The sequence below is a fragment of the Haliaeetus albicilla genome, chromosome 12 (genome assembly GCF_947461875.1).
Source record: "Haliaeetus albicilla chromosome 12, bHalAlb1.1, whole genome shotgun sequence".
Taxonomy (NCBI): Eukaryota; Metazoa; Chordata; class Aves; order Accipitriformes; family Accipitridae; genus Haliaeetus; species Haliaeetus albicilla.
Window position 1 is genome coordinate 1,691,467 of NC_091494.1, and position 22,846 is coordinate 1,714,312.

A 22,846-nucleotide genomic window follows, 5' to 3' on the forward strand; every position below is an offset into this window, starting at 1 on the left:
AGTACCTTCTGGGAGTACTGGTACCACCCCAGAGTACCGTAGAGGGTTACGGGTACTACCCCGGAGTGCCGAGTGGTGGTACCGGTACTACCCCGGAGCGCCGGTTGCGGGTACTGGTACCACCCCGGGTTACCGATGAGGGTTACGGGTGCTACCACGGTGTACCGTTTGGGGGTACCGGTACTACCCCGTAGTACCGATGAGGATTACGGTTACTACGACGGAGCACCGAGTGGGGGTACCGGTACTACCCCGGAGCGTCGGGAAGGGACGCCAGGCTTAAGCAGGTGCACCAGGTAGGGATACCAGGCCTACCCTGGGGGCTCAGGAAGGGAGGCCTGGTCTAACAGGGTGCGCCCGTAGGGACAACAGGTGAACTCCGGCGCATCACAAAGGTTTCCGGTACAACCCCATAGTACTGCTGGGGGAACAGGTTCTATCCCGGAACGTTGGGGAGGGACACCGGGCCTAATGCAGAGGGTTAGGTAGTAAGGGCGACTCTAACATCGCGCGCCCGTAGGGACAGAAGTTGTACCCTGTAGTACTGGCTGGGGGTACTGGTACCACCCCGGAGTGCCGAGTGGTGGTACCGGTACTACCCCGGAGCGCCGGTTGCGGGTACTGGTACCACCCCGGAGTACCGATGAGGGTTACGGGTGCTACCACGGTGTACCGTTTGGGGGTACCGGTAATACCCCGTAGTACCGATGAGGATTACGGTTACTATGATGGAGCACCGAGTGGGGGTACCGGTACTACCCCGGAGCGTCGGGAAGGGACTCCAGGCTTAAGCAGGTGCACCAGGTAGGGATACCAGGCCTACCCTGGGGGCTCAGGAAAGGAGGCCGGGTCTAAAGGGCGCGCCCGTAGGGACAACAGGTGAACTCCGGCGCATCACAAAGGTTGCCGGTACAACCCCATAGTCCTGTTGGGGGAACAGGTTCTATCCCGGAACGTCGAGTAGGGACACCGGGCCTATAATGCAGAGGGTCAGGTAGTAAGGGCAAGTCTAACCCCGCGCGCCCGTAGGGACAGCAGTTGTACCCTGTAGTAGTGGGTGGGGGTACTGGTACCACCCCGGAGTACCGATGAGAGTTACGGGTACTACCCCGGAGTACCTGGTGGGAGTACTGGTACCACCCCGGAGTACCGTAGAGGGTTACGGGTACTACCACGGAGTACCGAGTGGGGGTACCGGTACTACCCCGGAGCGTCGGGAAGGGACGCCAGGCTTAAGCAGGTGCACCAGGTAGGGATACCAGGCCTACACTGGGGGCTCAGGAAGGGAGGCCGGGTCTAAAGGGTGCGCCCGTAGGGACAACAGGTGAACTCCGGCGCATCACAAAGGTTTCCGGTACAACCCCATAGTACTGTTGGGGGAACAGGTTCTATCCCGGAACGTCGGGGAGGGACACCGGGCCTAATGCAGAGGGTTAGGTAGTAAGGGCGAGTCTAACCCCGCCCGCCCGTAGGGACAGCAGTTGTACCCTGTAGTACTGGGTGGGGGTACTGGTAGCACCCTGGAGTTAAGAGTGGTGGTACCGGTACTACCCCGGAGCGCCGGTTGCGGGTACCGGTACCACCCCGGAGTACCGATGAGGGTTACGGGTGCTACCCCGGACTACCTGGTGGGAGTACTGGTACCACCCCGGAGTACCGATGAGGATTGCGGGTACTACCACGGAGTACCGAGTGGGGGTACCGGTACTACCCCGGAGCGTCGGGAAGGGACTCCAGGCTTAAGCAGGTGCACCAGGTAGGGATACCAGGCCTACCCTGGGGGCTCAGGAAAGGAGGCCGGGTCTAAAGGGCGCGCCCGTAGGGACAACAGGTGAACTCCGGCGCATCACAAAGGTTTCCGATACAACCCCATAGTACTGTTGGGGGAACAGGTTCTATCCCGGAACGTCGGGGAGGGACACCGGGCCTATAATGCAGAGGGCCAGGTAGTAAGGGCAAGTCTAACCCCGCGCGCCCGTAGGGACAGCAGTTGTACCCTGTAGTAGTGGGTGGGGGTACTGGTACCACCCCGGAGTACCGATGAGGGTTACGGGTACTACCCCGGAGTACCTGGTGGGAGTACTGCTACCACCCCAGAGTACCGTAGAGGGTTACGGGTACCACCCAGGAGCACCAGGTGGGGGTACCGGTACTACCCCGGAGCGTCGGGAAGGGACGCCAGGCTTAAGCAGGTGCACCAATAGGGATACCAGGCCTACCCTGGGGGCTCAGGAAGGGAGGCCGGGTCTAACAGGGCGCGCCCGTAGGGACAAGAGGTGAACTCCGGCGCATCACAAAGGTTTCCGGTAGAACCCCATAGTACTGTTGGGAGAACAGGTTCTATCCCGGAACGTCGGGGAGGGACACCGGGCCTAACGTGGTGGGTGAGATAGAAAGGTCGGGTGTAACCCCGCGCACCCGTAGGGACAGCAGTTGTACCCTGTAGTAGTGGGTGGGGGTACTGGTACCACCCCGGAGTACCGATGAGGGTTACGGGTACTACCCCGGAGTACCTTCTGGGAGTACTGGTACCACCCCAGAGTACCGTAGAGGGTTACGGGTACTACCCCGGAGTGCCGAGTGGTGGTACCGGTACTACCCCGGAGCGCCGGTTGCGGGTACTGGTACCACCCCGGGTTACCGATGAGGGTTACGGGTGCTACCACGGTGTACCGTTTGGGGGTACCGGTACTACCCCGTAGTACCGATGAGGATTACGGTTACTACGACGGAGCACCGAGTGGGGGTACCGGTACTACCCCGGAGCGTCGGGAAGGGACGCCAGGCTTAAGCAGGTGCACCAGGTAGGGATACCAGGCCTACCCTGGGGGCTCAGGAAGGGAGGCCTGGTCTAACAGGGTGCGCCCGTAGGGACAACAGGTGAACTCCGGCGCATCACAAAGGTTTCCGGTACAACCCCATAGTACTGCTGGGGGAACAGGTTCTATCCCGGAACGTTGGGGAGGGACACCGGGCCTAATGCAGAGGGTTAGGTAGTAAGGGCGAGTCTAACATCGCGCGCCCGTAGGGACAGAAGTTGTACCCTGTAGTACTGGCTGGGGGTACTGGTACCACCCCGGAGTGCCGAGTGGTGGTACCGGTACTACCCCGGAGCGCCGGTTGCGGGTACTGGTACCACCCCGGAGTACCGATGAGGGTTACGGGTGCTACCACGGTGTACCGTTTGGGGGTACCGGTAATACCCCGTAGTACCGATGAGGATTACGGTTACTATGATGGAGCACCGAGTGGGGGTACCGGTACTACCCCGGAGCGTCGGGAAGGGACACCAGGCTTAAGCAGGTGCACCAGGTAGGGATACCAGGCCTACCCTGGGGGCTCAGGAAAGGAGGCCGGGTCTAAAGGGCGCGCCCGTAGGGACAACAGGTGAACTCCGGCGCATCACAAAGGTTGCCGGTACAACCCCATAGTCCTGTTGGGGGAACAGGTTCTATCCCGGAACGTCGAGTAGGGACACCGGGCCTATAATGCAGAGGGTCAGGTAGTAAGGGCAAGTCTAACCCCGCGCGCCCGTAGGGACAGCAGTTGAACCCTGTAGTAGTGGGTGGGGGTACTGGTACCACCCCGGAGTACCGATGAGAGTTACGGGTACTACCCCGGAGTACCTGGTGGGAGTACTGGTACCACCCCGGAGTACCGATGAGGGTTACGGGTACTACCACGGAGTACCGAGTGGGGGTACCGGTACTACCCCGGAGCGTCGGGAAGGGACGCCAGGCTTAAGCAGGTGCACCAGGTAGGGATACCAGGCCTACCCTGGGGGCTCAGGAAGGGAGGCCGGGTCTAACAGGGCGTGCCCTTAGGGACAACAGGTGAACTCTGGCGCATCACAAAGGTTTCCGGTACAACCCCATAGTACTGTTGGGGGAACAGGTTCTATCCCGGAACGTCGGGGAGGGACACCGGGCCTAACGTGGTGGGTGAGTTAGAAAGGTCGGGTGCAACCCCGCGCGCCCGTAGGGACAGCAGTTGTACCCTGTAGTAGTGGGTGGGGGTACCGGTACCACCCCGGAGTACCGATGAGGGTTACGGGTACTACCCCGGAGTACCTGGTGGGAGTACTGGTACCACCCCAGAGTACCGTAGAGGGTTACGGGTACTACCACGGAGTACCGAGTGGTGGTACCGGTACTACCCCGGAGCGTCGGTTGCGGGTACTGGTACCACCCCGGAGTACCGATGAGGGTTACGGGTGCTACCACGGTGTACCGTTTGGGGGTACCGGTACTACCCCGTAGTACCGATGAGGATTACGGTTACTACGACGGAGCACCGAGTGGGGGTACCGGTACTACCCCGGAGCGTCGGGAAGGGACGCCAGGCTTAAGCAGTTGCACTAGGTAGGGATACCAGGCCTACCCTGGGGGCTCAGGAAGGGAGGCCGGGTCTAAAGGGTGCGCCCGTAGGGACAACAGGTGAACTCCGGCGCATCACAAAGGTTTCCGGTACAACCCCATAGTACTGCTGGGGGAACAGGTTCTATCCCGGAACGTAGGGGAGGGACACCAGGCCTAATGCAGAGGGTCAGGTAGTAAGGGCGAGTCTAACCCCGCCCGTCCGTAGGGACAGCAGTTGTACCCTGTAGTACTGGGTGGGGGTACTGGAACCACCCTGGAGTTAAGAGTGGTGGTACCGGTACTACCCCGGAGCGCCGGTTGCGGGTACCGGTACCACCCCGGATTACCGATGAGGGTTACGGGCACTACCACGGTGTACCGTTTGGGGGTACAGGTACTACCCCGGAGTACCGATGAGGATTGCGGGTACTACCACGGAGTACCGAGTGGGGGTACCGGTACTACCCCGGAGTACCGATGAGGATTGCGGTTACTACGACGGAGTACCGAGTGGGGGTACCGGTACTACCCCGGAGCGTCGGGAAGGGACGCCAGGCTTAAGCAGGTGCACCAGGTAGGGATACCAGGCCTACCCTGGGGGCTCAGGAAGGGAGGCCGGGTCTAACAGGGCGCGCCCGTAGGGACAAGAGGTGAACTCCGGCGCATCACAAAGGTTTCCGGTACAACCCCATAGTCCTGTTGGGGGAACAGGTTCTATCCCGGAACGTCGGGGTGGGACACCGGGCCTAACGTGGTGGGTGAGATAGAAAGGTCGGGTGTAACCCCGCGCGCCCGTAGGGACAGCAGTTGTACCCTGTAGTAGTGGGTGGGGGTACTGGTACCACCCCGGAGTACCGATGAGGGTTACGGGTACTACCACGGAGTACCGAGTGGGGGTACCGGTACTACCCCGGAGCGTCGGGAAGGGACGCCAGGCTTAAGCAGGTGCACCAGGTAGGGATACCAGGCCTACCCTGGGGGCTCAGGAAGGGAGGCCGGGTCTAAAGGGTGCGCCCGTAGGGACAACAGGTGAACTCCGGCGCATCACAAAGGTTTCCGGTACAACCCCATAGTACTGTTGGGGGACCAGGTTCTATCCCGGAACGTCGGGGAGGGACACCGGGCCTAACGTGGTGGGTGACATAGAAAGGTCTGGTGTAACCCCGCGCGCCCGTAGGGACAGCAGTTGTATCCTGTAGTAGTGGGTGGGGGTACTGGTACCACCCCGGAGTACCGATGAGGGTTACGGGTACTACCACGGAGTACCGAGTGGGGGTACCGGTACTACCCCGGAGCGTCGGGAAGGGACGCCAGGCTTAAGCAGGTGCACCAGGTAGGGATACCAGGCCTACCCTGGGGGCTCAGGAAGGGAGGCCGGGTCTAACAGGGCGTGCCCTTAGGGACAACAGGTGAACTCCGGCGCATCACAAAGGTTTCCGGTACAACCCCATAGTACTGTTGGGGGAACAGGTTCTATCCCGGAACGTCGGGGAGGGACACCGGGCCTAACGTGGTGGGTGAGTTAGAAAGGTCGGGTGCAACCCCGCGCGCCCGTAGGGACAGCAGTTGTACCCTGTAGTAGTGGGTGGGGGTACCGGTACCACCCCGGAGTACCGATGAGGGTTACGGGTACTACCCCGGAGTACCTGGTGGGAGTACTGGTACCACCCCAGAGTACCGTAGAGGGTTACGGGTACTACCACGGAGTACCGAGTGGTGGTACCGGTACTACCCCGGAGCGTCGGTTGCGGGTACTGGTACCACCCCGGAGTACCGATGAGGGTTACGGGTGCTACCACGGTGTACCGTTTGGGGGTACCGGTACTACCCCGTAGTACCGATGAGGATTACGGTTACTACGACGGAGCACCGAGTGGGGGTACCGGTACTACCCCGGAGCGTCGGGAAGGGACGCCAGGCTTAAGCAGTTGCACTAGGTAGGGATACCAGGCCTACCCTGGGGGCTCAGGAAGGGAGGCCGGGTCTAAAGGGTGCGCCCGTAGGGACAACAGGTGAACTCCGGCGCATCACAAAGGTTTCCGGTACAACCCCATAGTACTGCTGGGGGAACAGGTTCTATCCCGGAACGTAGGGGAGGGACACCAGGCCTAATGCAGAGGGTCAGGTAGTAAGGGCGAGTCTAACCCCGCCCGTCCGTAGGGACAGCAGTTGTACCCTGTAGTACTGGGTGGGGGTACTGGAACCACCCTGGAGTTAAGAGTGGTGGTACCGGTACTACCCCGGAGCGCCGGTTGCGGGTACCGGTACCACCCCGGATTACCGATGAGGGTTACGGGCACTACCACGGTGTACCGTTTGGGGGTACAGGTACTACCCCGGAGTACCGATGAGGATTGCGGGTACTACCACGGAGTACCGAGTGGGGGTACCGGTACTACCCCGGAGTACCGATGAGGATTGCGGTTACTACGACGGAGTACCGAGTGGGGGTACCGGTACTACCCCGGAGCGTCGGGAAGGGACGCCAGGCTTAAGCAGGTGCACCAGGTAGGGATACCAGGCCTACCCTGGGGGCTCAGGAAGGGAGGCCGGGTCTAACAGGGCGCAACCGTAAGACAACAGGTGAACTCCGGCGCATCACAAAGGTTTCCGATACAACCCCATAGTACTGTTGGGGGAACAGGTTCTATCCCGGAACGTAGGGGAGGGACACCAGGCCTAATGCAGAGGGTCAGGTAGTAAGGGCGAGTCTAAACCCGCGCGCCCGTAGGGACAGCAGTTGTACCCCGTAGTAGTACTGGGTGGGGGTACTGGTACCACCCCGGAGTGCCGAGTGGTGGTACCGGTACTACCCCGGAGCGCCGGTTGCGGGTACCGGTACCACCCCGGAGTACCGATGAGGGTTACGGGTGCTACCCCGGAGTACCTGGTGGGAGTACTGGTACCACCCCAGAGTACCGTAGAGGGTTACGGGTACTACCACGGAGTACCGAGTGGTGGTACCGGTACTACCCCGGAGCGCCGGTTGCGGGTACTGGTACCACCCCGGAGTACCGATGAGGGTTACGGGTGCTACCACGGTGTACCGTTTGGGGGTACCGGTACTACCCCGTAGTACCGATGAGGATTACGGTTACTACGACGGAGCACCGAGTGGGGGTACCGGTACTACCCCGGAGCATCGGGAAGGGACGCCAGGCTTAAGCAGGTGCACCAGGTAGGGATACCAGGCCTACCCTGGGGGCTCAGGAAGGGAGGCCGGGTCTAACAGGGCGCGCCCGTAGGGACAAGAGGTGAACTCCGGCGCATCACAAAGGTTTCCGGTACAACCCCATAGTACTGTTGGGGGAACAGGTTCTATCCCGGAACGTCGGGGAGGGACACCGGGCCTAACGTGGTGGGTGAGATAGAAAGGTCGGGTGTAACCCCGCGCGCCCGTAGGGACAGCAGTTGTACCCTGTAGTAGTGGGTGGGGGTACTGGTACCACCCCGGAGTACCGATGAGGGTTACGGGTACTACCACGGAGTACCGAGTGGGGGTACCGGTACTACCCCGGAGCGTCGGGAAGGGACGCCAGGCTTAAGCAGGTGCACCAATAGGGATACCAGGCCTACCCTGGGGGCTCAGGAAGGGAGGCCGGGTCTAACAGGGCGCGCCCGTAGGGACAAGAGGTGAACTCCGGCGCATCACAAAGGTTTCCGGTAGAACCCCATAGTACTGTTGGGAGAACAGGTTCTATCCCGGAACGTCGGGGAGGGACACCGGGCCTAACGTGGTGGGTGAGATAGAAAGGTCGGGTGTAACCCCGCGCACCCGTAGGGACAGCAGTTGTACCCTGTAGTAGTGGGTGGGGGTACTGGTACCACCCCGGAGTACCGATGAGGGTTACGGGTACTACCCCGGAGTACCTTCTGGGAGTACTGGTACCACCCCAGAGTACCGTAGAGGGTTACGGGTACTACCCCGGAGTGCCGAGTGGTGGTACCGGTACTACCCCGGAGCGCCGGTTGCGGGTACTGGTACCACCCCGGGTTACCGATGAGGGTTACGGGTGCTACCACGGTGTACCGTTTGGGGGTACCGGTACTACCCCGTAGTACCGATGAGGATTACGGTTACTACGACGGAGCACCGAGTGGGGGTACCGGTACTACCCCGGAGCGTCGGGAAGGGACGCCAGGCTTAAGCAGGTGCACCAGGTAGGGATACCAGGCCTACCCTGGGGGCTCAGGAAGGGAGGCCTGGTCTAACAGGGTGCGCCCGTAGGGACAACAGGTGAACTCCGGCGCATCACAAAGGTTTCCGGTACAACCCCATAGTACTGCTGGGGGAACAGGTTCTATCCCGGAACGTTGGGGAGGGACACCGGGCCTAATGCAGAGGGTTAGGTAGTAAGGGCGAGTCTAACATCGCGCGCCCGTAGGGACAGAAGTTGTACCCTGTAGTACTGGCTGGGGGTACTGGTACCACCCCGGAGTGCCGAGTGGTGGTACCGGTACTACCCCGGAGCGCCGGTTGCGGGTACTGGTACCACCCCGGAGTACCGATGAGGGTTACGGGTGCTACCACGGTGTACCGTTTGGGGGTACCGGTAATACCCCGTAGTACCGATGAGGATTACGGTTACTATGATGGAGCACCGAGTGGGGGTACCGGTACTACCCCGGAGCGTCGGGAAGGGACACCAGGCTTAAGCAGGTGCACCAGGTAGGGATACCAGGCCTACCCTGGGGGCTCAGGAAAGGAGGCCGGGTCTAAAGGGCGCGCCCGTAGGGACAACAGGTGAACTCCGGCGCATCACAAAGGTTGCCGGTACAACCCCATAGTCCTGTTGGGGGAACAGGTTCTATCCCGGAACGTCGAGTAGGGACACCGGGCCTATAATGCAGAGGGTCAGGTAGTAAGGGCAAGTCTAACCCCGCGCGCCCGTAGGGACAGCAGTTGAACCCTGTAGTAGTGGGTGGGGGTACTGGTACCACCCCGGAGTACCGATGAGAGTTACGGGTACTACCCCGGAGTACCTGGTGGGAGTACTGGTACCACCCCGGAGTACCGATGAGGGTTACGGGTACTACCACGGAGTACCGAGTGGGGGTACCGGTACTACCCCGGAGCGTCGGGAAGGGACGCCAGGCTTAAGCAGGTGCACCAGGTAGGGATACCAGGCCTACCCTGGGGGCTCAGGAAGGGAGGCCGGGTCTAACAGGGCGTGCCCTTAGGGACAACAGGTGAACTCTGGCGCATCACAAAGGTTTCCGGTACAACCCCATAGTACTGTTGGGGGAACAGGTTCTATCCCGGAACGTCGGGGAGGGACACCGGGCCTAACGTGGTGGGTGAGTTAGAAAGGTCGGGTGCAACCCCGCGCGCCCGTAGGGACAGCAGTTGTACCCTGTAGTAGTGGGTGGGGGTACCGGTACCACCCCGGAGTACCGATGAGGGTTACGGGTACTACCCCGGAGTACCTGGTGGGAGTACTGGTACCACCCCAGAGTACCGTAGAGGGTTACGGGTACTACCACGGAGTACCGAGTGGTGGTACCGGTACTACCCCGGAGCGTCGGTTGCGGGTACTGGTACCACCCCGGAGTACCGATGAGGGTTACGGGTGCTACCACGGTGTACCGTTTGGGGGTACCGGTACTACCCCGTAGTACCGATGAGGATTACGGTTACTACGACGGAGCACCGAGTGGGGGTACCGGTACTACCCCGGAGCGTCGGGAAGGGACGCCAGGCTTAAGCAGTTGCACTAGGTAGGGATACCAGGCCTACCCTGGGGGCTCAGGAAGGGAGGCCGGGTCTAAAGGGTGCGCCCGTAGGGACAACAGGTGAACTCCGGCGCATCACAAAGGTTTCCGGTACAACCCCATAGTACTGCTGGGGGAACAGGTTCTATCCCGGAACGTAGGGGAGGGACACCAGGCCTAATGCAGAGGGTCAGGTAGTAAGGGCGAGTCTAACCCCGCCCGTCCGTAGGGACAGCAGTTGTACCCTGTAGTACTGGGTGGGGGTACTGGAACCACCCTGGAGTTAAGAGTGGTGGTACCGGTACTACCCCGGAGCGCCGGTTGCGGGTACCGGTACCACCCCGGATTACCGATGAGGGTTACGGGCACTACCACGGTGTACCGTTTGGGGGTACAGGTACTACCCCGGAGTACCGATGAGGATTGCGGGTACTACCACGGAGTACCGAGTGGGGGTACCGGTACTACCCCGGAGTACCGATGAGGATTGCGGTTACTACGACGGAGTACCGAGTGGGGGTACCGGTACTACCCCGGAGCGTCGGGAAGGGACGCCAGGCTTAAGCAGGTGCACCAGGTAGGGATACCAGGCCTACCCTGGGGGCTCAGGAAGGGAGGCCGGGTCTAACAGGGCGCGCCCGTAGGGACAAGAGGTGAACTCCGGCGCATCACAAAGGTTTCCGGTACAACCCCATAGTCCTGTTGGGGGAACAGGTTCTATCCCGGAACGTCGGGGTGGGACACCGGGCCTAACGTGGTGGGTGAGATAGAAAGGTCGGGTGTAACCCCGCGCGCCCGTAGGGACAGCAGTTGTACCCTGTAGTAGTGGGTGGGGGTACTGGTACCACCCCGGAGTACCGATGAGGGTTACGGGTACTACCACGGAGTACCGAGTGGGGGTACCGGTACTACCCCGGAGCGTCGGGAAGGGACGCCAGGCTTAAGCAGGTGCACCAGGTAGGGATACCAGGCCTACCCTGGGGGCTCAGGAAGGGAGGCCGGGTCTAAAGGGTGCGCCCGTAGGGACAACAGGTGAACTCCGGCGCATCACAAAGGTTTCCGGTACAACCCCATAGTACTGTTGGGGGACCAGGTTCTATCCCGGAACGTCGGGGAGGGACACCGGGCCTAACGTGGTGGGTGACATAGAAAGGTCTGGTGTAACCCCGCGCGCCCGTAGGGACAGCAGTTGTATCCTGTAGTAGTGGGTGGGGGTACTGGTACCACCCCGGAGTACCGATGAGGGTTACGGGTACTACCACGGAGTACCGAGTGGGGGTACCGGTACTACCCCGGAGCGTCGGGAAGGGACGCCAGGCTTAAGCAGGTGCACCAGGTAGGGATACCAGGCCTACCCTGGGGGCTCAGGAAGGGAGGCCGGGTCTAACAGGGCGTGCCCTTAGGGACAACAGGTGAACTCCGGCGCATCACAAAGGTTTCCGGTACAACCCCATAGTACTGTTGGGGGAACAGGTTCTATCCCGGAACGTCGGGGAGGGACACCGGGCCTAACGTGGTGGGTGAGTTAGAAAGGTCGGGTGCAACCCCGCGCGCCCGTAGGGACAGCAGTTGTACCCTGTAGTAGTGGGTGGGGGTACCGGTACCACCCCGGAGTACCGATGAGGGTTACGGGTACTACCCCGGAGTACCTGGTGGGAGTACTGGTACCACCCCAGAGTACCGTAGAGGGTTACGGGTACTACCACGGAGTACCGAGTGGTGGTACCGGTACTACCCCGGAGCGTCGGTTGCGGGTACTGGTACCACCCCGGAGTACCGATGAGGGTTACGGGTGCTACCACGGTGTACCGTTTGGGGGTACCGGTACTACCCCGTAGTACCGATGAGGATTACGGTTACTACGACGGAGCACCGAGTGGGGGTACCGGTACTACCCCGGAGCGTCGGGAAGGGACGCCAGGCTTAAGCAGTTGCACTAGGTAGGGATACCAGGCCTACCCTGGGGGCTCAGGAAGGGAGGCCGGGTCTAAAGGGTGCGCCCGTAGGGACAACAGGTGAACTCCGGCGCATCACAAAGGTTTCCGGTACAACCCCATAGTACTGCTGGGGGAACAGGTTCTATCCCGGAACGTAGGGGAGGGACACCAGGCCTAATGCAGAGGGTCAGGTAGTAAGGGCGAGTCTAACCCCGCCCGTCCGTAGGGACAGCAGTTGTACCCTGTAGTACTGGGTGGGGGTACTGGAACCACCCTGGAGTTAAGAGTGGTGGTACCGGTACTACCCCGGAGCGCCGGTTGCGGGTACCGGTACCACCCCGGATTACCGATGAGGGTTACGGGCACTACCACGGTGTACCGTTTGGGGGTACAGGTACTACCCCGGAGTACCGATGAGGATTGCGGGTACTACCACGGAGTACCGAGTGGGGGTACCGGTACTACCCCGGAGTACCGATGAGGATTGCGGTTACTACGACGGAGTACCGAGTGGGGGTACCGGTACTACCCCGGAGCGTCGGGAAGGGACGCCAGGCTTAAGCAGGTGCACCAGGTAGGGATACCAGGCCTACCCTGGGGGCTCAGGAAGGGAGGCCGGGTCTAACAGGGCGCAACCGTAAGACAACAGGTGAACTCCGGCGCATCACAAAGGTTTCCGATACAACCCCATAGTACTGTTGGGGGAACAGGTTCTATCCCGGAACGTAGGGGAGGGACACCAGGCCTAATGCAGAGGGTCAGGTAGTAAGGGCGAGTCTAAACCCGCGCGCCCGTAGGGACAGCAGTTGTACCCCGTAGTAGTACTGGGTGGGGGTACTGGTACCACCCCGGAGTGCCGAGTGGTGGTACCGGTACTACCCCGGAGCGCCGGTTGCGGGTACCGGTACCACCCCGGAGTACCGATGAGGGTTACGGGTGCTACCCCGGAGTACCTGGTGGGAGTACTGGTACCACCCCAGAGTACCGTAGAGGGTTACGGGTACTACCACGGAGTACCGAGTGGTGGTACCGGTACTACCCCGGAGCGCCGGTTGCGGGTACTGGTACCACCCCGGAGTACCGATGAGGGTTACGGGTGCTACCACGGTGTACCGTTTGGGGGTACCGGTACTACCCCGTAGTACCGATGAGGATTACGGTTACTACGACGGAGCACCGAGTGGGGGTACCGGTACTACCCCGGAGCATCGGGAAGGGACGCCAGGCTTAAGCAGGTGCACCAGGTAGGGATACCAGGCCTACCCTGGGGGCTCAGGAAGGGAGGCCGGGTCTAACAGGGCGCGCCCGTAGGGACAAGAGGTGAACTCCGGCGCATCACAAAGGTTTCCGGTACAACCCCATAGTACTGTTGGGGGAACAGGTTCTATCCCGGAACGTCGGGGAGGGACACCGGGCCTAACGTGGTGGGTGAGATAGAAAGGTCGGGTGTAACCCCGCGCGCCCGTAGGGACAGCAGTTGTACCCTGTAGTAGTGGGTGGGGGTACTGGTACCACCCCGGAGTACCGATGAGGGTTACGGGTACTACCACGGAGTACCGAGTGGGGGTACCGGTACTACCCCGGAGCGTCGGGAAGGGACGCCAGGCTTAAGCAGGTGCACCAGGTAGGGATACCAGGCCTACCCTGGGGGCTCAGGAAGGGAGGCCGGGTCTAAAGGGTGCGCCCGTAGGGACAACAGGTGAACTCCGGCGCATCACAAAGGTTTCCGGTACAACCCCATAGTACTGTTGGGGGACCAGGTTCTATCCCGGAACGTCGGGGAGGGACACCGGGCCTAACGTGGTGGGTGACATAGAAAGGTCTGGTGTAACCCCGCGCGCCCGTAGGGACAGCAGTTGTATCCTGTAGTAGTGGGTGGGGGTACTGGTACCACCCCGGAGTACCGATGAGGGTTACGGGTACTACCACGGAGTACCGAGTGGGGGTACCGGTACTACCCCGGAGCGTCGGGAAGGGACGCCAGGCTTAAGCAGGTGCACCAGGTAGGGATACCAGGCCTACCCTGGGGGCTCAGGAAGGGAGGCCGGGTCTAACAGGGCGTGCCCTTAGGGACAACAGGTGAACTCCGGCGCATCACAAAGGTTTCCGGTACAACCCCATAGTACTGTTGGGGGAACAGGTTCTATCCCGGAACGTCGGGGAGGGACACCGGGCCTAACGTGGTGGGTGAGTTAGAAAGGTCGGGTGCAACCCCGCGCGCCCGTAGGGACAGCAGTTGTACCCTGTAGTAGTGGGTGGGGGTACCGGTACCACCCCGGAGTACCGATGAGGGTTACGGGTACTACCCCGGAGTACCTGGTGGGAGTACTGGTACCACCCCAGAGTACCGTAGAGGGTTACGGGTACTACCACGGAGTACCGAGTGGTGGTACCGGTACTACCCCGGAGCGTCGGTTGCGGGTACTGGTACCACCCCGGAGTACCGATGAGGGTTACGGGTGCTACCACGGTGTACCGTTTGGGGGTACCGGTACTACCCCGTAGTACCGATGAGGATTACGGTTACTACGACGGAGCACCGAGTGGGGGTACCGGTACTACCCCGGAGCGTCGGGAAGGGACGCCAGGCTTAAGCAGTTGCACTAGGTAGGGATACCAGGCCTACCCTGGGGGCTCAGGAAGGGAGGCCGGGTCTAAAGGGTGCGCCCGTAGGGACAACAGGTGAACTCCGGCGCATCACAAAGGTTTCCGGTACAACCCCATAGTACTGCTGGGGGAACAGGTTCTATCCCGGAACGTAGGGGAGGGACACCAGGCCTAATGCAGAGGGTCAGGTAGTAAGGGCGAGTCTAACCCCGCCCGTCCGTAGGGACAGCAGTTGTACCCTGTAGTACTGGGTGGGGGTACTGGAACCACCCTGGAGTTAAGAGTGGTGGTACCGGTACTACCCCGGAGCGCCGGTTGCGGGTACCGGTACCACCCCGGATTACCGATGAGGGTTACGGGCACTACCACGGTGTACCGTTTGGGGGTACAGGTACTACCCCGGAGTACCGATGAGGATTGCGGGTACTACCACGGAGTACCGAGTGGGGGTACCGGTACTACCCCGGAGTACCGATGAGGATTGCGGTTACTACGACGGAGTACCGAGTGGGGGTACCGGTACTACCCCGGAGCGTCGGGAAGGGACGCCAGGCTTAAGCAGGTGCACCAGGTAGGGATACCAGGCCTACCCTGGGGGCTCAGGAAGGGAGGCCGGGTCTAACAGGGCGCAACCGTAAGACAACAGGTGAACTCCGGCGCATCACAAAGGTTTCCGATACAACCCCATAGTACTGTTGGGGGAACAGGTTCTATCCCGGAACGTAGGGGAGGGACACCAGGCCTAATGCAGAGGGTCAGGTAGTAAGGGCGAGTCTAAACCCGCGCGCCCGTAGGGACAGCAGTTGTACCCCGTAGTAGTACTGGGTGGGGGTACTGGTACCACCCCGGAGTGCCGAGTGGTGGTACCGGTACTACCCCGGAGCGCCGGTTGCGGGTACCGGTACCACCCCGGAGTACCGATGAGGGTTACGGGTGCTACCCCGGAGTACCTGGTGGGAGTACTGGTACCACCCCAGAGTACCGTAGAGGGTTACGGGTACTACCACGGAGTACCGAGTGGTGGTACCGGTACTACCCCGGAGCGCCGGTTGCGGGTACTGGTACCACCCCGGAGTACCGATGAGGGTTACGGGTGCTACCACGGTGTACCGTTTGGGGGTACCGGTACTACCCCGTAGTACCGATGAGGATTACGGTTACTACGACGGAGCACCGAGTGGGGGTACCGGTACTACCCCGGAGCATCGGGAAGGGACGCCAGGCTTAAGCAGGTGCACCAGGTAGGGATACCAGGCCTACCCTGGGGGCTCAGGAAGGGAGGCCGGGTCTAACAGGGCGCGCCCGTAGGGACAAGAGGTGAACTCCGGCGCATCACAAAGGTTTCCGGTACAACCCCATAGTACTGTTGGGGGAACAGGTTCTATCCCGGAACGTCGGGGAGGGACACCGGGCCTAACGTGGTGGGTGAGATAGAAAGGTCGGGTGTAACCCCGCGTGCCCGTAGGGACAGCAGTTGTACCCTGTAGTAGTGGGTGGGGGTACTGGTACCACCCCGGAGTACCGATGAGGGTTACGGGTACTACCACGGAGTACCGAGTGGGGGTACCGGTACTACCCCGGAGCGTCGGGAAGGGACGCCAGGCTTAAGCAGGTGCACCAGGTAGGGATACCAGGCCTACCCTGGGGGCTCAGGAAGGGAGGCCGGGTCTAAAGGGTGCGCCCGTAGGGACAACAGGTGAACTCCGGCGCATCACAAAGGTTTCCGGTACAACCCCATAGTACTGTTGGGGGAACAGGTTCTATCCCGGAACGTCGGGGAGGGACACCGGGCCTAATGCAGAGGGTTAGGTAGTAAGGGCGAGTCTAACCCCGCCCGCCCGTAGGGACAGCAGTTGTACCCTGTAGTACTGGGTGGGGGTACTGGTAGCACCCTGGAGTTAAGAGTGGTGGTACCGGTACTACCCCGGAGCGCCGGTTGCGGGTACCGGTACCACCCCGGAGTACCGATGAGGGTTACGGGTGCTACCCCGGAGTACCTGGTGGGAGTACTGGTACCACCCCGGAGTACCGATGAGGATTGCGGGTACTACCACGGAGTACCGAGTGGGGGTACCGGTACTACCCCGGAGCGTCGGGAAGGGACTCCAGGCTTAAGCAGGTGCACCAGGTAGGGATACCAGGCCTACCCTGGGGGCTCAGGAAAGGAGGCCGGGTCTAAAGGGCGCGCCCGTAGGGACAACAGGTGAACTCCGGCGCATCACAAAGGTTGCCGGTACAACCCCATAGTCCTGTTGGGGGAACAGGTTCTATCCCGGAACGTCGGGTAGGGACACCGGGCCTATAATGCAGAGGGCCAGGTAGTAAGGGCAAGTCTAACCCCGCGCGCCCGTAGGGACAGCAGTTGTACCCTGTAGTAGTGGGTGGGGGTACTGGTACCACCCCGGAGTACCGATGAGGGTTACGGGTACTACCCCGGAGTACCTGGTGGGAGTACTGGTACCACCCCGGAGTACCGTAGAGGGTTACGGGTACCACCCAGGAGCACCAGGTGGGGGTACCGGTACTACCCCGGAGCGTCGGGAAGGGACGCCAGGCTTAAGCAGGTGCACCAATAGGGATACCAGGCCTACCCTGGGGGCTCAGGAAGGGAGGCCGGGTCTAACAGGGCGCGCCCGTAGGGACAAGAGGTGAACTCCGGCGCATCACAAAGGTTTCCGGTAGAACCCCATAGTACTGTTGGGAGAACAGGTTCTATCCCGGAACGTCGGGGAGGGACACCGGGCCTAACGTGGTGGGTGAGATAGAAAGGTCGGGTGTAACCCCGCGCGCCCGTAGGGACAGCAGTTGTACCCTGTAGTAGTGGGTGGGGGTACTGGTACCACCCCGGAGTACCGATGAGGGTTATGGGTACTACCCCGGAGTACCTGGTGGGAGTACTGGTACCACCCCAGAGTACCGTAGAGGGTTACGGGTACTACCCCGGAGTGCCGAGTGGTGGTACCGGTACTACCCCGGAGCGCCGGTTGCGGGTACTGGTACCACCCCGGGTTACCGATGAGGGTTACGGGTGCTACCACGGTGTACCGTTTGGGGGTACCGGTACTACCCCGTAGTACCGATGAGGATTACGGTTACTACGACGGAGCACCGAGTGGGGGTACCGGTACTACCCCGGAGCGTCGGGAAGGGACGCCAGGCTTAAGCAGGTGCACCAGGTAGGGATACCAGGCCTACCCTGGGGGCTCAGGAAGGGAGGCCGGGTCTAACAGGGCACGCCCGTAGGGACAACAGGTGAACTCCGGCGCATCACAAAGGTTTCCGGTACAACCCCATAGTCCTGTTGGGGGAACAGGTTCTATCCCGGAACGTCGGGGAGGGACACCGGGCCTAACGTGGTGGGTGAGATAGAAAGGTCGGGTGTAACCCCGCGCGCCCGTAGGGACAGCAGTTGTACCCTGTAGTAGTGGGTGGGGGTACTGGTACCACCCCGGAGTACCGATGAGGGTTACGGGTACTACCACGGAGTACCGAGTGGGGGTACCGGTACTACCCCGGAGCGTCGGGAAGGGACGCCAGGCTTAAGCAGGTGCACCAGGTAGGGATACCAGGCCTACCCTGGGGGCTCAGGAAGGGAGGCCGGGTCTAAAGGGTGCGCCCGTAGGGACAACAGGTGAACTCCGGCGCATCACAAAGGTTTCCGGTACAACCCCATAGTACTGTTGGGGGAACAGGTTCTATCCCGGAACGTCGGGGAGGGACACCGGGCCTAATGCAGAGGGTTAGGTAGTAAGGGCGAGTCTAACCCCGCCCGCCCGTAGGGACAGCAGTTGTACCCTGTAGTACTGGGTGGGGGTACTGGTAGCACCCTGGAGTTAAGAGTGGTGGTACCGGTACTACCCCGGAGCGCCGGTTGCGGGTACCGGTACCACCCCGGAGTACCGATGAGGGTTACGGGTGCTACCCCGGAGTACCTGGTGGGAGTACTGGTACCACCCCGGAGTACCGATGAGGATTGCGGGTACTACCACGGAGTACCGAGTGGGGGTACCGGTACTAGCCCGGAGCGTCGGGAAGGGACTCCAGGCTTAAGCAGGTGCACCAGGTAGGGATACCAGGCCTACCCTGGGGGCTCAGGAAAGGAGGCCGGGTCTAAAGGGCGCGCCCGTAGGGACAACAGGTGAACTCCGGCGCATCACAAAGGTTTCCGGTACAACCCCATAGTACTGTAGGGGGAACAGGTTCTATCCCGGAACGTCGGGTAGGGACACCGGGCCTATAATGCAGAGGGCCAGGTAGTAAGGGCAAGTCTAACCCCGCGCGCCCGTAGGGACAGCAGTTGTACCCTGTAGTAGTGGGTGGGGGTACTGGTACCACCCCGGAGTACCGATGAGGGTTACGGGTACTACCCCGGAGTACCTGGTGGGAGTACTGCTACCACCCCAGAGTACCGTAGAGGGTTACGGGTACCACCCAGGAGCACCAGGTGGGGGTACCGGTACTACCCCGGAGCGTCGGGAAGGGACGCCAGGCTTAAGCAGGTGCACCAGGTAGGGATACCAGGCCTACCCTGGGGGCTCAGGAAGGGAGGCCGGGTCTAACAGGGCGCGCCCGTAGGGACAAGAGGTGAACTCCGGCGCATCACAAAGGTTTCCGGTAGAACCCCATAGTACTGTTGGGAGAACAGGTTCTATCCCGGAACGTCGGGGAGGGACACCGGGCCTAACGTGGTGGGTGAGATAGAAAGGTCGGGTGTAACCCCGCGCGCCCGTACGGACAGCAGTTGTACCCTGTAGTAGTGGGTGGGGGTACTGGTACCACCCCGGAGTACCGATGAGGGTTACGGGTACTACCCCGGAGTACCTTCTGGGAGTACTGGTACCACCCCAGAGTACCGTAGAGGGTTACGGGTACTACCACGGAGTGCCGAGTGGTGGTACCGGTACTACCCCGGAGCGTCGGTTGCGGGTACTGGTACCACCCCGGAGTACCGATGAGGGTTACGGGTGCTACCACGGTGTACCGTTTGGGGGTACCGGTACTACCCCGTAGTACCGATGAGGATTACGGTTACTACGACGGAGCACCGAGTGGGGGTACCGGTACTACCCCGGAGCGTCGGGAAGGGACGCCAGGCTTAAGCAGGTGCACCAGGTAGGGATACCAGGCCTACCCTGGGGGCTCAGGAAGGGAGGCCTGGTCTAACAGGGTGCGCCCGTAGGGACAACAGGTGAACTCCGGCGCATCACAAAGGTTTCCGGTACAACCCCATAGTACTGCTGGGGGAACAGGTTCTATCCCGGAACGTTGGGGAGGGACACCGGGCCTAATGCAGAGGGTTAGGTAGTAAGGGCGAGTCTAACATCGCGCGCCCGTAGGGACAGAAGTTGTACCCTGTAGTAGTGGGTGGGGGTACTGGTACCACCCCGGAGTGCCGAGTGGTGGTACCGGTACTACCCCGGAGCGCCGGTTGCGGGTACTGGTACCACCCCGGAGTACCGATGAGGGTTACGGGTGCTACCACGGTGTACCGTTTGGGGGTACCGGTAATACCCCGTAGTACCGATGAGGATTACGGTTACTATGATGGAGCACCGAGTGGGGGTACCGGTACTACCCCGGAGCGTCGGGAAGGGACACCAGGCTTAAGCAGGTGCACCAGGTAGGGATACCAGGCCTACCCTGGGGGCTCAGGAAAGGAGGCCGGGTCTAAAGGGCGCGCCCGTAGGGACAACAGGTGAACTCCGGCGCATCACAAAGGTTGCCGGTACAACCCCATAGTACTGTTGGGGGAACAGGTTCTATCCCGGAACGTCGGGTAGGGACACCGGGCCTATAATGCAGAGGGCCAGGTAGTAAGGGCAAGTCTAACCCCGCGCGCCCGTAGGGACAGCAGTTGTACCCTGTAGTAGTGGGTGGGGGTACTGGTACCACCCCGGAGTACCGATGAGGGTTACGGGTACTACCCCGGAGTACCTGGTGGGAGTACTGCTACCACCCCAGAGTACCGTAGAGGGTTACGGGTACCACCCAGGAGCACCAGGTGGGGGTACCGGTACTACCCCGGAGCGTCGGGAAGGGACGCCAGGCTTAAGCAGGTGCACCAGGTAGGGATACCAGGCCTACCCTGGGGGCTCAGGAAGGGAGGCCGGGTCTAACAGGGCGCGCCCGTAGGGACAAGAGGTGAACTCCGGCGCATCACAAAGGTTTCCGGTAGAACCCCATAGTACTGTTGGGAGAACAGGTTCTATCCCGGAACGTCGGGGAGGGACACCGGGCCTAACGTGGTGGGTGAGATAGAAAGGTCGGGTGTAACCCCGCGCGCCCGTACGGACAGCAGTTGTACCCTGTAGTAGTGGGTGGGGGTACTGGTACCACCCCGGAGTACCGATGAGGGTTATGGGTACTACCCCGGAGTACCTGGTGGGAGTACTGGTACCACCCCAGAGTACCGTAGAGGGTTACGGGTACTACCCCGGAGTGCCGAGTGGTGGTACCGGTACTACCCCGGAGCGCCGGTTGCGGGTACTGGTACCACCCCGGGTTACCGATGAGGGTTACGGGTGCTACCACGGTGTACCGTTTGGGGGTACCGGTACTACCCCGTAGTACCGATGAGGATTACGGTTACTACGACGGAGCACCGAGTGGGGGTACCGGTACTACCCCGGAGCGTCGGGAAGGGACGCCAGGCTTAAGCAGGTGCACCAGGTAGGGATACCAGGCCTACCCTGGGGGCTCAGGAAGGGAGGCCTGGTCTAACAGGGTGCGCCCGTAGGGACAACAGGTGAACTCCGGCGCATCACAAAGGTTTCCGGTACAACCCCATAGTACTGCTGGGGGAACAGGTTCTATCCCGGAACGTTGGGGAGGGACACCGGGCCTAATGCAGAGGGTTAGGTAGTAAGGGCGAGTCTAACATCGCGCGCCCGTAGGGACAGAAGTTGTACCCTGTAGTACTGGCTGGGGGTACTGGTACCACCCCGGAGTGCCGAGTGGTGGTACCGGTACTACCCCGGAGCGCCGGTTGCGGGTACTGGTACCACCCCGGAGTAACGATGACGGTTACGGGTGCTACCACGGTGTACCGTTTGGGGGTACCGGTAATACCCCGTAGTACCGATGAGGATTACGGTTACTATGATGGAGCACCGAGTGGGGGTACCGGTACTACCCCGGAGCGTCGGGAAGGGACACCAGGCTTAAGCAGGTGCACCAGGTAGGGATACCAGGCCTACCCTGGGGGCTCAGGAAAGGAGGCCGGGTCTAAAGGGCGCGCCCGTAGGGACAACAGGTGAACTCCGGCGCATCACAAAGGTTGCCGGTACAACCCCATAGTCCTGTTGGGGGAACAGGTTCTATCCCGGAACGTCGAGTAGGGACACCGGGCCTATAATGCAGAGGGTCAGGTAGTAAGGGCAAGTCTAAGCCCGCGCGCCCGTAGGGACAGCAGTTGTACCCTGTAGTAGTGGGTGGGGGTACTGGTACCACCCCGGAGTACCGATGAGGGTTACGGGTGCTACCCCGGAGTACCTGGTGGGAGTACTGGTACCACCCCGGAGTACCGATGAGGGTTACGGGTACTACCACGGAGTACCGAGTGGGGGTACCGGTACTACCCCGGAGCGTCGGGAAGGGACGCCAGGCTTAAGCAGGTGCACCAGGTAGGGATACCAGGCCTACCCTGGGGGCTCAGGAAGGGAGGCCGGGTCTAAAGGGTGCGCCCGTAGGGACAAGAGGTGAACTCCGGCGCATCACAAAGGTTTCCGGTACAACCCCATAGTACTGTTGGGGGACCAGGTTCTATCCCGGAACGTCGGGGAGGGACACCGGGCCTAACGTGGTGGGTGAGATAGAAAGGTCTGGTGTAACCCCGCGCGCCCGTAGGGACAGCAGTTGTATCCTGTAGTAGTGGGTGGGGGTACTGGTACCACCCCGGAGTACCGATGAGGGTTACGGGTACTACCACAGAGTACCGAGTGGGGGTACCGGTACTACCCCGGAGCGTCGGGAAGGGACGCCAGGCTTAAGCAGGTGCACCAGGTAGGGATACCAGGCCTACCCTGGGGGCTCAGGAAGGGAGGCCGGGTCTAACAGGGCGCGCCCGTAGGGACAAGAGGTGAACTCCGGCGCATCACAAAGGTTTCCGGTACAACCCCATAGTACTGCTGGGGGAACAGGTTCTATCCCGGAACGTCGGGGAGGGACACCGGGCCTAATGCAGAAGGTTAGGTAGTAAGGGCGAGTCTAACCCCGCCCGTCCGTAGGGACAGC